We start from the raw sequence: 18,182 nt of genomic DNA on the forward strand, positions 1-18,182 counted from the left end.
TTGCTTTTTCTACAAAACATTTCCCGCACTCAGAACAGGAATGTGGCTTATTACCCATGTGATGTCTCTGATGCCTGGAAAGGCTATACCTACCTGAAAAACATTTCCCACACTCAGGACAATAAAAAGGCTTCTCCCCAGTGTGAGATGTCTGATGTGCGACAAGTTGTCCTTTTACTACAAAACATTTCCCACACTCAGGACAGGAATACGGCTTCTCACCTTTGTGCATTCTTTGATGTGTGTGATAAAAGGACTTGTCCGAAAAACATTTCCCACACTCAGAACAAGAGTACGGTTTTTCCCCCGTGTGAGTCCTTAGATGTGTTGCAAGATCTGATTTTTGTACAAAACATTTCCCACACTCAGGACAGGAATACGGCTTCTCTCCTGTGTGAATTATTTTATGCTGATTAAAACCAGATTTAAAATGGAAACACTTCCCGCACTCAGTACAGGAAAACCTCTTATCTGTTGGAAAGACAGTCTGAGGTTCCTCAGGATAAGGATACGATGGTCCGGCACCGTCCCGCACAGTCTGAGGTTCCTCAGGATAAGAGGAATACGATGGTCCGGCACCGTCCCTCACAGTCTGAGGTTCCTCAGGATAAGAGGAATACGATGGTCCGGCACCGTCCCGCACAGTCTGAGGTTCCTTAGGATAAGAGGAATACGATGGTCCGGCACCATCCCTCACAATCTGAGGTTCCTCAGGATAAGAGGAATACGATGGTCCATCTACACTGTGTGGTGCCGGATGGACATTTGAGGTAGTCGGGTTTTCTCCTGGACTATACTGTGTGATGTCCTCATCTTCTACTTTACAGTCTGGAGACAAAGTGAGACAATCCTCTGAGGTTTTCCTCATCTCCCGTCCATCTACTAAAATAGAGATACAAAGATTATTACTAGACATGAGCAGATTGGTTCCCCTAAACCAGGACTCCGCCCACATCAGGCAGCTTTGTCTCTGACGATCTTACAATTCCCCCCTCAAGGTAACTAGTAAATGGGTCCTCTGATCTCCTACCAGATCATTTCTTTATTCATGGACCTTAGTCAGAGAGTGAGGAAACAACGAGAACTGTCTTATATAGGAGTGACAGTGATGAGGGGATAATAGGATGAGTGTCCCCACCCCCTCTATAACTCATTGCCATCTTCCCAACACAAGAAATACTGCACTTCCTTATTTAGTCCATGATTTAGTCATTAATAACAGCGGGACTGAGCCCCATCAGAGGTCAGAGAGTGAGGATGGGTGGAGAATAACCAAAATTAATGCTGGACTGTTCCTGATGAAAAAATGCTCATGTTAAGAGTTTCCAAAGAGCAAAGGACTCTCTACTTACCCCCACATGAAGGAATGTTGAGTATAAGCACAGGGGAAAAGTCATGTCTGCACAGTCTCCTGCCATCTCTTGTATCATGTCTGCACAGTCTCTGACCATCTCTTGTATCATGTCCGCACAGATTCTGACCATCTCTTGCATCATGTCCGCATAGTCTCTGACCACCTCCTGTATCATGTCTGTACAGTCTCTGACATCTCTTGTATCATGTCTGCACAATCTCTGACCATCTCTTGTATCATTTCGGCACAGTCTCTGACCATTTCTTGTATCACATCTGCTCAGTCTTTAACCATCTCTTGTATCATGTCTCTACAGTCTCTGACCATCTCTTGTATCATGTCTCTACAGTCTCTGACCATCTCTTGTATCATGTCTCTACAGTCTCTGACCATCTCCTGTATCATGTCTCTACAGTCTCTGACCATCTCCTGTATCATGTCTGTAGTCTCTGGGGGCTACAGAGGAGTCAAGAGCTGGAGCGCTGCCTGGACTGGGGTCACGTGAGGATTCAGATATGTGCGGACTGTGGAGAAAAGAATATGGGATGAAACCAGAGCCGCCAAGCTGAAGCCCAGAGAGAACCATCTGACTGAGCCCTACACGGTGCACCTCAGAGGAGGTCAGTGATAGCACTACAAGACCAGTCTGAGGGGGGTCACTGATGTAAGGGGGAAGTGAATACAGTAAGGTAAGGGAACAATGATATAAAGATTCCCCCTTATATTACACAGGCGAATGGTAGGTTTCTCCTTGCTGAGAACTAAGAGGATGACTTCCCTTACGGACTCGGCCTTTGCTTGCGGCAAAAAAACTCTCTGACGTTCTGTGTCCAACAACATGCCGAGGTAATCTAGCCGTCTTGTGGGCTGTAAGGCTGACTTGTCCTGGTTTAGGACCCAGCCCAGAGATTCGAGGTACTGTACCGTGAGGCCCACTGCTTGATCTAGACTGGAAGCTGAGTGATCTATGACTAGGAGATCATCTAGATAAGCCATAATTGAGATTCCCTGGGTTCTTAGACTGGCTAAGACAGGAGCTAGAATCTTCGTAAATACCCGGGGGGCTGTTGCTAGCCCAAACGGGAGGGCCACAAATTGGTAGTGGTGGTGATCTACTGCGAAGCGAAGGAATCTGTGATGTCCCGGGAATATCGGCACGTGGAGGTATGCGTCCTTTATATCTATTGGCGCTAAAAAATCTCCCTGCTGTAAGCGGCGGCCACCGTGCGGATGGACTCCATCCGAAAAGACCGAATCTTTAGGAAGTGGTTTAAACCCTTTAGGTCTAAAATTGGCCTGACATCGCCATTGGGCTTTGGTATGATGAAGAGATTTGAGTAGAATCCTAGCCCTCGTTCTGGGGCTGGTACCTCCGGGCAGGCTTGACTCCTGGAAGTGAGGAGGGGGGAATCCCCGAAACTCCAGTTTGTAACCTAAGGCCACCAAAGACAGTACCCACCTGTCGGTGACTCTGGCTTCCCAAACCTTTGAGAAAAAACAAAGCCTTCCCCCCACTCGAGTGAGTGGGGGCACCCCTTCATAAAGTTGATTTGGGGGTTGGCTTGGCTGGCTTACGAGACCAGGGTCTCTTGCTACCCGAGGTCTAACCCTGAGATTTATTTCCCATTGCTGATCGCCCGGCAGGCCGTCGATACTGCCTAGAGGCTGAAGGACCTGGAGCGGGAGAGGCTGGTCGCTTGAACGTGGGACCACAAGATCTCCTCTTAACAGGTAAGAGGGTGCTCTTTCCACTAGATATCTATTGTATATATTTGTCTAGATCCTCTCCAAATAACCTCTCTCCATGGAAAGGAAAACCTGCCAAGAGTTTCTTGCAGGGGTCTCGGCCGACCAGTCTCCGCATGTGCACTAAAAAGAGAGATAGGCGGGAGGCCTGCTGGATTGAGTCCTTTATGGCATCCACCGCAAAACACAGGGCTCTTGGACCTGATGCGCCGGAACGTCCCTTAATACCTGCTTTGTCTGGTCCTTTAATGCCTGGTAAATACCAATAGCAGCGACAGCCGGCTGGACCACTGCCCCTGCCGTGGCAAAGGAGGCTTTTAGCAGAGTCTCTAATCTTTTATCTACCGGATCTTTGAACATTTGAATGTTCTCTACCGGACAAGTTAAGGTCTTATTGACGCAGGAAATGGCTGCGTCCACAGCGGGGAATGTCCATCATTTGGAAATTTTTTCCTCCATAACGTAAAGTACAGCAAACTTCTTAGGAGGTATCAGGTCGAACCCAGTCCTGAAAGATCAGACTCTCTAAGAGCGGATGGACTGGAAACACTGCATTGTCTGTGGTTCAGGCAGCGGCAACTTAAAGCGGTGGTTCACCCTCCATAACAACATTTTAGCATAAAATGAGGCATAGTAGCGCGAGCTACAGTATGCCTGTCTTTATTTTTTTAGCCCGTACTCCCTGTGCAATCGTAGAGAGAAGATTCCGTCTCCCCGCGGGGAATGGGCGTTCCTATGGAGAGGGAAGGTGATTGACGGCCGGTTCTGGCACGTCACGCCCCCCGAAGACAACCGGAACAGGTCTCGGCTCTTCACGGCGCTATACGGCGCCTGCACACAGACTATGCGCAGGCGCCGTGAAGCGCCAAGTCCTATTTTGGCTATTTCCGGAGAAGCGTGACGTGCCAGAGCCGGCCGTCAATCACCTTCCCTCTCCATAGGAACGCCCATTCCCCGCGGGGAGTCGGAATCTTCTCTCTACGATTGCACAGTGAGTACGGGGCTAAAAAAATAAAGACAGGCATACTGTAGCTCGCGCTACTATGCCTAATTTTATGCTAGAGGAAAAAAAAATAAAAAAATGTATTAATAGGGTGAACCCCCGCTTTAAACGCCGTCCGGACCATATCTGTTAAGGTCTGAATCAACAAACTCTCCGCCTGAGAGGCAGAAAACGGTTCCTCTATGGTAGATTCCTCAGAATCAGACTCCTTTAGGTTATCCGTTTGGTCTTCTGCAAAATCCAATTCCTCAGGGGAAAGGATCTCTACATCTGAGAATACAAGTTTAGGGGACGGGGACCTAGCCCGTTTCCTAACTGGCAGTGAGACTGTAATCAATGTTGTCAACCTCTGTTCCAAACCCCCCAGGGTGGAAGCCAGCATCTCCTGTGTGACATAGACAGGAGCTGGTTGGATAGGGCCAGCAGTAACACCTAACAACCCTGATGGCTCACCTAGGGCGATGACCTCTGGTCGTTCCGGTGAGGTTGGGACCGCCGAAACCTGGCCAAGATCCTCCGAGCCCAAAGGGGAACCCTTTTGTTTTTTAATTTTTTTTGCATTTTTAGCTGTCCCCGAACCCTTGAGAGCCATGACACAACCTTGAGGTACTCCGCTGCAACAACCAACTGTTACAGCAAGAAGTCACACAAAAAATAAGGCTAGGATATTGCTAGGAATTCCGAGCTTTCCTGCCCAATAATTAAAAAAGAGGGACCCCACAATCAGGAGAATGTCAGTGTTTGTAAGTCACCACATCCCTAGAGTTATGGAAAAAACATGAAATACCCCCTTAAGGGTGGGACTTTATAAGTGACACAAACACGTAAATGAGTAGAAAAATATGTAGCAAATTTATTTAAACAATTAAAGTCAGGACATCATACAGTGTCCTAGCAAGGATAAAAGACCACATGCAAGTGGTATACAGATCCTATTTGTGAAGCAATAAAACAGACATGAGACAAAAATTGGTCCAACCCGACAGCCGTTTCGGTATCTGTGATCCTTCTTCAAGGGGTATTACAGACGATCATTGTGTCAGAGAAATACATGTCTATTAGAAAAGAGATATATACATATATTACATAGAAAAGATTCAACTTAAACAATATTTACAACTCAAGTGACCGAAATTGTTAAGAAACATGGGGAAGGGGAGACAAGAAAAGGACAGCCATACAGCTATGTCATTTATCAAAACAGATATGAGCTACTTACAGTCAATAAGATCTGTAGATAGAATCCTGTCTCAGTGTGAAAGTACGCCAAAAACAAGGGGAGAATGCTGTATATGGAGATCAATGTCTCTGTGTTCACGGGGAGGATATACAATCATAGCCTACCAAAAAGGTCCACGCCTAGGGAAGGAAGGGAAAGAGAAAAGAGAAAAATATATATATATATATATATATATATATATATATATATATATATGATATGTATATATCATTATTTGTTGCATTCAAAGAGTTAAATGCAGACACATATTTATAGCAAAAAAGAGTAACCCCATAGAGCTGGTAGTCCAAAAATGGAGAGTAACTTACCAGATATGGAAATCCATATAGGAGAGGGTATGCATGTGCCAGAGAACAAAAGTTCAGCCCCAGGGAGACAAACTACCCAGATTATCCTATGTTTCAGGAAAGGTGGATTGCTGGGTGATCGCAGGCAGAGATCACTGGAAGAAGGAATTTAGGAGTATGTATAAATAATATGTATGGCTAGTGAAGTGTGCATAAAGGCACAGCACCAAAAACAAACAATAAGCCAAACATCAACACCCAGTGGTCCTACCTGCATGTGAGAAGTCTCCATAAGTCCAGCAGACGCCATGACAGTCAGAGACAATAGTGTCTGTAATGGGCTTAAATAGAGTCCATTGGTGGCTATGGCGCATGCGCGCGCGCACGTGCTGCGTAGTGACGCAATTGCGTCTTGGAAAAAAAAAAAAAAAAACGGGATGGGCTTGAATAGAGTACATTAGCGGCATGGGGGCATGCGCGCGCGTATGCGCTGCGTAATGACGCAATTGCGGAAATGACGCTATTGTGATGAAGCTCGCAAGTGGACACCAGCACATTGATATCAATGCGGTGACTACACTCGAACAATTATTGCCTGCACAGTCCAAATACATTTAACAGACGCCATGATAGTCAAAGGTATGGACGTCGCATGTGTCGATCAGCATGGTAACACCATTGCTGCAATGACACATGTAGTAGCGTTGGCATGATGACGCAATCGCGGCAGAAGGGTATAAAGTCGCAATTATATCAATGTCAATATGGTGATTCCATATATGACATTGATCAAAAATTGATAATAAAATTAAATTAAAAATTGAAAATGATAAAGGGAGGAGATATCACTTAAATAAGTGATGTTGCCAGTGCCAATCCACCCTTACACAAGTATATGACCCGAATTAGGATGACAGTGCCATCAATACGGGGGAAAAAAAAAAAAAAAAAAGGGGGGGGGGGGGGAAAGAAAGAAAGAAGGGAGATGGAGAGGGCCTTTCGCACAGGGCGTGCCGGATGTCGCCCAAATATGGGAAGCAGCCGGCATGGAGTGTGCGCTGACGCAAAAAAGCAGTAATTACTGCAAATTTGGGGGGCAAACATAACAAAACCCAGGTGGTGAACCGTAGGTGCGCATGACATGCCCCCCACGTGCGTCAGGTGGGGGCCAAAACGAATGCCCTCACCCGCGAAACAATTATACAGCAAATAAGTGTACAAAAAATGGTCGTACATAGTAGAGCATGGATATTTGGAGGTCAAACAAAATGGAGAGGAGGGGGGGTGGATGTGGAGAAATCTATTCCTCCCATCCCCCGGAGGAAAACCCCTCCAGAAAAGGGCGATAGCTAACTATTTCATTAAGGCCTGGTTTTCTAGTAGCATCTAGCATGGCTATCCATCTTGTCTCCCTCTGCAGCAAGGTCCTATTCCAGTCGCCCCCTCTACTGTTGGGGTGTATTCTATCCAAAATGAGGAATTTGATTTTAGGGATCATCCCACCATGGGCGTCTCGAATATGGCGCCCCAGGGGGAGGTCCGGGTCTGCTTTCCGCATACATGTAATATGTCTGGAAGCGCGTTTAAAGAAAGGTTGTTTCGTTTTTCCAACGTAAAAAGCCCCACAGTGGCATGAAAGTAGATATACCACTCCAGGTGTTTTGCAGTTCGCAAAGTGGGAAGGTCTGAAAGTTTTACCATCAGGTAATAGAATATTGTCCCCAATGTTCATATATTGACACAGATTGCATCCTCCACATCGGAAGGTGCCAGGCCTTTTACATGGATCTGTGCGAAATTCACCCACGTATTCACTCTGAGTAAGGCTATCTTTGAGTGACTTGGTTTTACGGTAAGTGATCAAGGGTCTTAATGGTACATAGGGGGCTAGTAATGGATCTACACTCAGCAGATGCCAATGTTTAGAGATAATCCTGCCCACATGTTTGCTCTGCCTATTAAACCTGGTAATGATCCGAAGGGCATTTGGATTTGCGTCGGTCGGTAATTTCTTACATTGTTTTTTCTTGGTAAGTAGGTCATTTCTTGGTCTGGCACTGGCTTTCCTAAAGGCCTTTTTGAGGCAAGTTAGAGAGTAGCCTCTTAGAAGGAGCCGATCTCTTAGCTTGTCAGCTTCTATTTTAAAGGTCTCATCCTTTTGTACAGTTGCGGCGTAGCCGCAAGTACTGGCCAAAAGGAATAGATCTAATTAAAGATACAGGATGTGCGCTTTGTGCATGTAGAATAGAATTACATGCAGTGTCCTTTCTAAACAACGCACTTGTAAGTTTACCAGATGGGTCTTTCTCAATGGTCACATCCAAAAAATTGATTGAAACATCACTATAAGTCATAGTGAAGGTTAAATTATATGTGTTGTCATTCATGGCTGAAAGGCATGCTAATAACATTTGGGGGGTACCAGTCCAGACCAACAGGATATCGTCAATATATCGACTCCAGTGTATAATGTGGTCTGTTAGGGGTAGGTAAGCCTCCTCAGACAGAAACCCCTGCTCCCACTCCCCCAGGTACAGGTTTGCGTAGCTTGGGGCACAAGAAGTCCCCATAGCTACGCCCTGTACCTGGAGGAAGTGGGAGCCATCAAATGAAAAAACGTTTCGAGTAAGAACATGTTCCAAGGCTGAAAGCAAAAAATTATCAAAGGTCCGGTTGTCTCGATGGGATTGGGATAGAGTGTGTCTGATCACCTCGATGCCCCTCCGGTGGGGAATGGAGCTATAAAGAGCCTCCACATCAATAGCCACCAGAAGGGCATCAGGGGGAACAGACAGACCATCCAGTTGTTGGAGAAGGTGCAATGTATCTTGAACAAAGGAGGGTAAATTATTGACATATGGACGTATTTGTTCGTCTATAAATTTACTAATGTTTTCTGTGATACTGCCACAACCCGAAACGATAGGACGTCCGTGGGGTGGTATCTTGTTTTTATGAATCTTGGGAAGACTATAAAACGTGGGAATTCTGGGGTGCATAGTCCTTACAAAATTCCACGTTTGAAGATTAATGGTTTTTATAGCATACGCATTATCAATAAGTTTATAAAATTCTTCATAAAACTTATTGATCTGCAGCCTAGAAATTTTGGTATACCATTCATTGTTGCTCAAGATTTTTAGACACATCTCTTTGTATTGTTGGTTATTCATAATACTATATTACCGCCCTTATCCGCTGGTTTGATAGTTAATTGTGTTTGTTTGATAAGGTTATCTAGAGCAAGTTTTTCTTTTTTGGTCAAATTAGATGAACAGGTGGGGTGAAAATTTAATCTGTTGATGTCCCTAGATACCATGGTTAGGAACGCGTTCAGATTCATATTGGCGTTTAGAGCGGGAAATTTATCCGATTTTTTCTTTAATGATGATTGTATTTTAGGTAAAATTATTGTTTTTTCTGGAACAACAGACGTCAATAAGTTGTCCAAATCGATTTTATCAATTAGATCTCTATCATCATGGTCCTCTGATAAATCAACCAGGAACTTTACATCGTGTTCATGTTGGATTAGTTCAGCTTCCTTTGCATCGGGAATATGCTTATTTTTGTCATACATACTTTTTAGGAGTAGTTTTCTTGAAAAAAGATGTAGATCTTTTATGGTTTCAAATCTATCTACATCTGTATCCGGGCAGAAGCTGAGACCCCTTGAAAGGACTGATAGTTCATCTAAAGACAGGGTATAATCAGAAAGGTTAATAATGTTTACATTTTTTCCTTCATTAGATTGCATAGAGTTCAGCTATGATGTCATATTTGTTGTATTGATGTCCGTCAGGGGATCCCCCCTGTCCGGCGCTCCAATATGAGGAAAAAGTATGCTAGAGGTTGATTGTTCAACCCCTCCCCCACGTGGTCCAGATAATTTGTTACTTGCACCCTCACCATCAACTAGACCTGAGTTGACTTCCACTGTGCATTGTTTTTTGTTAATGCCTTTATTGGGAGATTTCCATTTATACGGCCTCACCTGTACTTTTTACAGAAAATATTATGAGACTGAACATCATATGAAGGTAAACATCTTTTCTTAGGCCCCTTTCACACAATCGGACCGCTCAGATCCGCCTGTCAGCTTTGCCGGCGGACCTGAACGGCTGCTCCATACATCTCTATGGAGCATCAGATGTCAGCGGTGACATTTCCGCTGACATCCGATCCGCTAAAATCAGACGGATGACAATACGTCGCCATCCGTCCATAGCGGATCAAATCGGGTGACATAGGAGACAGTGGCACTGGACAAGCCCCTCCCCGCTCAGTGAGCAGAGAGGGAACTCCTGCTGAAAGTGGATCAATCCCTGTGTGGAAGGGGCCTTAGAATTGTCACCCTTTTTCTTTTTAACCAACCCCTAAATGTATTGTAATCCATCCTTCCTTTATTTTGTATAAAACAAAGGGACATTTTCCTTAATAAACGGACATGTTTTTGACCTCATCGCGTGTGTGTGTCATTTGGGTGTCCAAAGGATTCTGGTGGAAGTTATCCAGCTGTCCGGTTCAAGTCCCCGACACTCCCCTGTGAGATCTCTGATGTGTGTAAAGATTGGACTTCTGTGAAAAACATTTCCCACACTCAGGACAGGAATATGGTTTCTCTCCCGTGTGAGATCTCTGATGTGTGGAAAGACTGGCCTTCTGTGAAAAACATTTCCCACACTCAGGACAGGAATATGGCTTCTCCCCCGTGTGACATCGCTGATGTGTGAAAAGACTGGCTTTATGTGAAAAACATTTCCCACACTCAGGACAGGAATATGGCTTTGCCCCCGTGTGTGATCTCTGATGTGAGTAAAGATTGGACTTCTTTGAAAAACATTTCCCACACTCAGGACAGGGATATGGTTTCTCCCCTGTGTGATATCTCTGATGTGTGTAAAGACTAGACTTCTGTGAAAAACACTTCCCACACTCAGAACAGTAATATGGTTTCTCCCCCGTGTGAGATCTCAGATGTTTGTAAAGACTCAACTTGTCTGATAAACATTTCCCACACTCAGGACAGCAATATGTCTTCTCTCCTGTGTGGGAAATTTGATGTCTGTAAAGATTTGCTTTCTGTGAAAAGCATTTCCCGCACTCAGAACAGGAATAGGGCTTCTCCCCCGTGTGGGAATTCTTATGTCTACGAAGATTGGCCTTGTTTAAAAAACATTTCCCGCACTCAGGGCAGGAATATGGATTCTCCCCTGTGTGAGATCTCTGATGTGCGACTAGATCAGATTTTTGTGCAAAACATTTATCGCACTCAGAACAGGAATACAGTTTTTCCCCCTTGTGAGATTTCTGATGTCTGTGAAGATTGGACTTTTGTGAAAAACATTTCCTGCACTCAGGGCAGGAATGTGGTTTCTCCCCCGTGTGAGATCTTTTATGAACATTAAGATTAGATTTAGAAGGGAAACACTTCCCGCACTCAGTACAGGAAAAGCTCTTCTCTGTTGGAAGGACGGCACCATCCCTCACAGTCTGGGGTTCCTCAGGATAAGAGGAATACGATGGTCCAGCACCGTCCCACACAGTCTGAGGTTCCTCAGGATAAGAGGAATACAATGGTCCGGCACCGTCCTGCACAGTCTGAGATTCCTCAGGATAAGAGGAATACGATGGTCCGGCACCGTCCCGCACAGTCTGAGGTTCCTTAGGATAAGAGGAATACAATGGTCTGGCACCGTCCCGCACAGTCTGAGGTTCCTCAGGATAAGAGGAATGCGATGGTCTGGCACCGTAACTCACAGTCTGAGGTTCCTCAGGATAAGAGGAATACGATGGTCCATCTACAATGTGTGGTGCCGGATGGACATTTGAGGTAGTCAGGTTTTCTCCTGGACTATACTGTGTGATGTCCTCATCTTCTACTTTACAGTCAGGAGACAAAGTGAGACAATCCTCTGCGGTTTTCCTCATCTCCCGTCCATCTACTAAAATAGAAATACAAAGCGTATTACTAGACATGAGCCGATTGGTTCCCCTAAACCAGGACTCTGCCCACATCAGGCAGCTTTGTCTCTGAGGATCTTACAATTCCCCCCTCAAGGTAACTAGTAAATGGGTCCTCTGATCTCCTACCAGGTAATTTCTTTATTCATGGACCTTAGTCAGAGAGTGAGGAAACAAGGAGAACTGTCTTTTATAGGAGGGACAGTGATGAGGGGATTATAGGATGAGTGTCCCCACCCCCTCTATCACTCATTGCCATCTTCCCAACACAAGAAGTCCTGCACTTCCTTATTTAGTCCATGATTTAGTCATGAATAACAGCGGGGCTGAGCCCCACCAGAGGTCAGAGAGTGAGGATGAAGACTGGACTGATCCTGAAAACTTCCATCATTGGGTTATTGACTCCTCCCTCATTATCACTTTCTGTTTAAGGTTCCAAAAGTTTGAAGAAGTTATCACATTATTATCAACATGTAAAAGTCTGTGCTCCAATCAAATCATCAGATATAAAGGGGCAGATCCACAAAAGAATTACGCCGGCGTATCTATTGATTCGCCGGCGTAATTTAAAATTTCCCGTGTCGTATCTTTGTTTTGTATCCACAAAACAAGATACGACTGCATCTCGGGTCGATCCGACAGGCGTACGTCTTAGTACGCCGTCGGATCTAAGCTGCAATTTTTCGGCGGCCGCTAGGTGGCGTTTCCGTCGAAATCCGCGTTGAGTATGCAAATTAGCTAGTTACGGCGATCCACGAACGTACATCCGCCCGGCGCATTTTTTAAAGTCGTTTGCGTTCGGCTTTTTCCGACGTATAGTTAAAGCTACTGTTATGAGTCGTACTAAATGTTAAGTATGGCTGTCCTTCCCGCCTAGAAATTTGAAATTTTTACGTTGTTTGCGTAAGTCGTTCGCGAATAGGGATTTGCGTAGAATGACGTCACCGTCGGAAGCATTGGCTTGTTCCGGGTTAAATTTCAAGCATGCGCACTGGGATACCCCCACGGACGGTGCATGCGCAGTTAAAAAAAAAAACGTTGTTTACGTCGGGTCACAACGTATTTACATAAAACACGCCCCCATCACTTCCATTTGAATTCCGCGCCCTTACACCGCAAAAGATACACTACGCCGCCGTAACTTACGGCGCAAATTCTTTGTGGATTTGAAAAAAAATAAAGTTACGGCGGCGTAGTGTATCTTAGATACGCTGCGCCCAGCAGAGAGAAGCGCTGAGGTACGTGGATCTGCCCCACAATGTCCAGCTGGTAATAAATATGGGTGTAAAAGAAGCAAGGCCTATGTAATGTACAACTTATTATATAGGATACAACAGTTAGGATTTTATAGTATCAGAATGATGTAATGTACAACATAGAGTATATAGTGCAGAGATCAGGAGTATGTAATGTACAACATAGAGTATATACACCCCCGTTTCCCCGAAAATAAGACCTACCCCAATTTTCAGGAAGGACTGCAATATAAGCCCTACCCCGAAAATAAGCCCTAGTTTGAAGTGATTGTGGACTGCTGGAATCCTCTGTATTGTAGTGTTTTGTATGGATGGTGTGTTTCTGTGGTATAGTTGAGTGAGATGCCTTCTTAGAACGCCGCTCAGCTGACCTCCCGCAGCTCGCCTCTTCTCCCAGCTGTCAGCGGGGGAATTCGGCCCCCCCTCTGCAAGGCTTGGAGCAGGTAAGAGATTTAATGCGGGCCATCGGAAAGCGCCGAGCCACGCTGAGTTGATCCCCACAGCTCTTCTCTTCTGCCAACTGTCAGCGGGGAATCTCTGGCCCCCCTCCCTCTGTAAAGCTTGGAGTGGGTAAGAAAGCACAGGAGGACCATTGTCAAGCGCAGAGCCGCGCTCAGTTGATCCCCACAGCTCTTCTTTTCTGCCAACTGTCAGCGGGGGATCTCTGGCCCCCCTCCCTCTGTAAATCTTGGAGTGGGTAAGAGAGCACAGGAGGACCATCGGAAAGCGCAGAGCCCCGCTCAGTTGATCCCCACAGCTCTCCTCTTCTCAGCGGGGATCTTGGCCCCCTACCTCTGCAATGCTTGTGCCAGGGAAGACGATCAGGGGGGGTCACGGAAGCTCCGAACTGCACTATAGGAAGGTATGTGGCACAGCACAGATTGCAGACACACATACTTTTTACATTACATTGTACTGTGGTGGTGAGGATTCTAGCAATTTGTAAGCATTTTTACTCTGTTCACACTGAGGATTAAATGGCAAGCCCTACCCCGAAAGTAAGCCCTAGTGTGTTTTTGGGTGCCAAAATTAATATAAGACCTGGGCTTATTTTCGGGGAAACATGGTAGTGCAGGGATCAGGAGTATGTAATGTACAATATACATTATATAGTGTAAGTCAGCCCTTAGATTTTTCTACTCGCCTACTCACATTTTGCGAATGGAAAATGATGGCTGGCGAGTGTGGGCTGCCTGGGAGGAGGAAGGGGAGCACCGCCGGCAGGCAGGGGTTGAACGGGAGCTGTTCTCCCAGCCAGGGGAAGAGAGAAGAAGAGTTGAGCTGGCCGATAATCAGACAGCAGGGATAGCCCACTGTAACAGCTTTCATTTAAATTGCTGGGTTCCTGGCGCCGCTCAACATCACATACAGCCCCGCCTCCTCAACCAGCACCTAAAATCCCTGCGATACTCTTTCCTAAGAATCAGGGGATCTCTTTGGCATCCCCATCTCAGATACCCCCCTTAAATTCACCACTCTCCTCTTCACAACTTAATGTTATTAATCTTTTAGCACACAACCTCATTTCAGATGAAATTTCAGTCCTTTCGAAAGGACTTACCTTTTGTCCTAATAACAAACTAGATAATACATAGAAAGAGAAAAGGCAAAACATGTAGAGACATTTTCAGATGTGCACTCATTGTTGGTATCTGCTACTGATCTATTGTGGAATTTTTATGTTTTCACTTATGAACTTTTTCATTTGATGGTTGTGTATTCCTCCAGGTACAGGGCGTAGTCAGGGGCACTTGTTGTGCCCCTGGTTACCCCAATCTGTACCTAGGGGAATGGGAGAATGCAAGTTTCAGTGATGAGGATCTCTCTATTTATCCTGTGCCACGTTAAATGGCACAGGTACATAGATAACAGCTTTGTCATTTGGGATGGCTCTCAATCCCTTCTGGATGAATGTCTGACTGTGTTAAGTGCAATTGCTCTAACCACTCGGACTTTAAACGTGAGGCTAATAACCTCAAAAATCTTCTTGAACGTGGCTACAGCCATAAATGCTAGCAACAGGCATGAACTGTTAGTCCCTAAAAAGGCAAAAAACACAAATGAAAGCCATAGAATAATTACAATATATACTAATGATCATGCCCAAGTTTTGAAAATTTGTAAAAAATACTGGCACCGCTTAACGTTAGACCCTGTGATACCGTGTTTCCCCGAAAATAAGACCGGGTCTTATATTAATTCTGGCTACACAAAACACACTAGGGCTTATTTTCAGGGGATGTCTTTTATTTATTTATGGTATGTACAAAAAAGTTTCTCCCCCTGTCAGCTCTGGAGTCAGCATTGTGAAATTCTGTAATCCCAAAAATAAACCTTTGTTCAAAGACCTCATAAAATTATGTAATCCGTTCTGTAAAAAGATAATATCATGTGCAGTGTGTCTCCTTGTGTAACATTATTGTGGAAAATACCTTCTTTACAGTGCCGCTTGCCGCTCACGTGACCCGCTGGAGTTCTTCTTTCCTACTCCAAATACTGCAGAGGGAGGGGCCAAGATCCCCAATGACGTCAGCCCCACTCGGAGTACTGCAGTGGGTATGGGCTTAATAAAGTTTTATTGAAAAAAAAACAGCTGACATCAGCCGGGAGGAGAGGAGAAGAGCTCCGGCGGGTCACGTGAGCACCCAGCAGTGCTGTAAATAAGGTATTTTCCACAATAAAGTTACAACAGGGAGACACATTGCACATTATATAATCTTTTTACAGAACGGATTTCATGTTTTTACAAGGACTTTAACTAGGGCTTATTTTTGGGGTAGGGCTTATATTGCAGCCATCCCAGAAACTCATGCTAGGTCTTATTTTCGGAGTAGGGCTTATTTTCGGAGAAACAGGGTAGGTCCCTTTGTACCTCCTAATAATCACCTACAGACGGGCTACCTCTGTCTGTGATTTATTGGTTCAAAGCAAATTTCGAGGATCCAATAGAGGTGATCCCTGTAAAATAATGGGAACACACCCATGCAGATCATGCTCATATTGCAAATATATGGACACCAGAAGGGACATTTACTTACCCAATGATATGCAATTTGTTCCTAAGCATTATTCCAATTGTCAGACTACAGGAGTGGTGTACACGATTCTGTGCAGTTGTAATTGATTCTATGTAGGCAAAACTGTACAGAAATTATGGCAGCGACTCTATCGCCACATCAGGGCTATGTAAACCGCCAACCCTGATTTTACTTTAGGCAGACATGTCGCCCTAACCCATGGAGGTATTTACCCCAAAATATCTGTCTTGGTATTGGATGATACATACCCTAGCTCCCCAGGCAGAGATTTAGAAAAAATATCTCCTGTAGCGGGAGCTTCGGTGGATATCAAATCTAAATAAGTCCACCTCTCCACCTGGCCTCAATGAGGCATTTACTTGAAACCTTTCTTACCTGGATATACAACAGGAGGATTTGACAAAGACCAATAGGTTTACTTAGGCTTGGTTTTTCCCTGGGCATTCCCCAGGTTTTTGTTGTTATCTGATTTAGCCTTCCAATGCTACTTACTTCTATGGCCAGCTATAGATGGGGGCGGTGGACACACTTATGCTTCACCTGTGGTGTTTATAGTAGTCCATCAGCGCACCAACACCTTTGCAGCCATTGTGCTACATGCTGGGTGCTTGGTGTGCTCCTGTACCTTTAAGGAGGGGTGGCTCCCCTTCAGTTCACCTGCACCTTTCTATCCATTTAAATGCATGTGCCTCCACTGTGAGGACGCTCATTGTTTAGTGTTAGGACCACAGATTACAGGGTGCCTTGGCGCGGCTCTGTGGCTCACGCATGCTTTTGCGAATGTGTGCAGACAAAACCCCTGTAACGCATACTGTTAGACAGGTTAATTGGTTTTCTGCAAGCTGGTCGGTAAGTAGGCTTGGTTTTTCCCTGGGCATTCCCCAGGTTTTTGTTGTTACTTATTGAAGTCCATGTTTTTCATCCTTTCACTCCTTTTCTTCCTTCCCCGTCTACTCCTTTTCTCATTCCCCCCCTTCCCCCCTCGGTCATTAATAGTAAAATGTTCGTGTTTTATCAGACTGTTTTATAATATGTATGTGCATGTATGAACAGGTTTATCCATACACATTGTCATATATATGTTTATATTATTATTCAACTCACATGTTCTGTATTTAATATGATGTTTTACTAGTATACTACACTGACCATATGCACAATTTATTATGCTCTAATATCATCTTTTCTTATTTGCAGGCTTTGCTCTGCTTTATATCCAATTACAGGCTTTATATTGATGGTGATCCCACGTCTTCATGGTCCATGTTTAATGATTCCATTCATTATTATACATGCTTCCTTTTTCTATTTTGTAATTTATTCTTATTCTACTCAACAATGGATCTGTTCTGATTTTCCGGCCTGGATGTGCCCCTTAATGCTGTGGCTTGTCAGATCTCCCCGGCACACGGGAGCCTCCATATCCCTTGCCCATTGAGGATGGAGGCATCCCCCCCATAGGCGTGGCAACGCGCGCCTCTGCTTGGGCTCCTTCCTGTGCATGGGCGCGCTCAGTCATTACCATCTGTCTCGTGTTGCTGCCTCTTCTGTGTCGGCGGCCCCATCGACGTCACTGTGCCAATGAGGCAGTGGCGCCAGACGCCGCGACGGCCGAGGAGCCGTCACGTTTGAGTTCAGGTTTCCCAGGCGGAATGTATGCAGGAATGTGCAGATGCACCTCCTGTTATCAGGTGGTTCGCCTGTCACACCTGCTCTAAAAACAAACATACATGTTATACATGTAAACTTTTGGGATTGGCTGGCACCTTAAATCACTCCTACTCCCCATTGTATTTAATCCTGACAGGTGCAGCACATCATTGATGCACAGCCAGGATGGTCATCACTACTGCACTAGTCTGTGAGGAACATTCTGAATAGGTGAGGAAGGAACACTTTGTCAGAACATTTGGGGTTAAAAGAATACATATAAAGTCGCATATTGTATATTTTTAATATTGTTCCTGTTCATATATATTATGAACAGAAGAGCAGCCATTTTCCTTCTAGGGTTGAGATTAAGTTCATAAGCTCATGAATAGACAAGGGGCTAGATTCAGCAAAGAATTACGCCGCATAAATTCTGTGTTCAGAAAGCTAGATACGCCGACATTAGCCTAAGATCCGACTGGCGTAATTCTATTACGCCGTCGTATCTTAGGGTGCATTCTCACGCTGGCCTTTGGTGGCGCTTCCTTTGTTTTCGGCATAGAATATGCAAATTACCTAGTTACATCGATTCACAAATGTACGTGCGCCCGGCGTTGGTTTTTTACGTCGTTTGCGTAAGGCTT

The 18,182-nt window shown here is 45.0% G+C and overlaps 1 long non-coding RNA gene across 1 annotated transcript; it reads right to left on the minus strand.

Moving 5' to 3' along the window:
- Window positions 1-4,986: 4,986 nt before the first annotated feature.
- Window positions 4,987-5,931, minus strand: LOC120921763. The gene is made up of 3 exons (XR_005744960.1): window positions 5,652-5,931; window positions 5,323-5,462; window positions 4,987-5,158 (listed from the first exon to the last, which is right to left on the minus strand). It is a non-coding gene; the product is annotated as an uncharacterized LOC120921763 (long non-coding RNA).
- Between the last annotated feature and the right edge of the window lie 12,251 nt (window positions 5,932-18,182).

The sequence above is a fragment of the Rana temporaria genome (assembly GCF_905171775.1).
Source record: "Rana temporaria chromosome 4 unlocalized genomic scaffold, aRanTem1.1 chr4i, whole genome shotgun sequence".
NCBI lineage: Eukaryota > Metazoa > Chordata > Amphibia > Anura > Ranidae > Rana > Rana temporaria.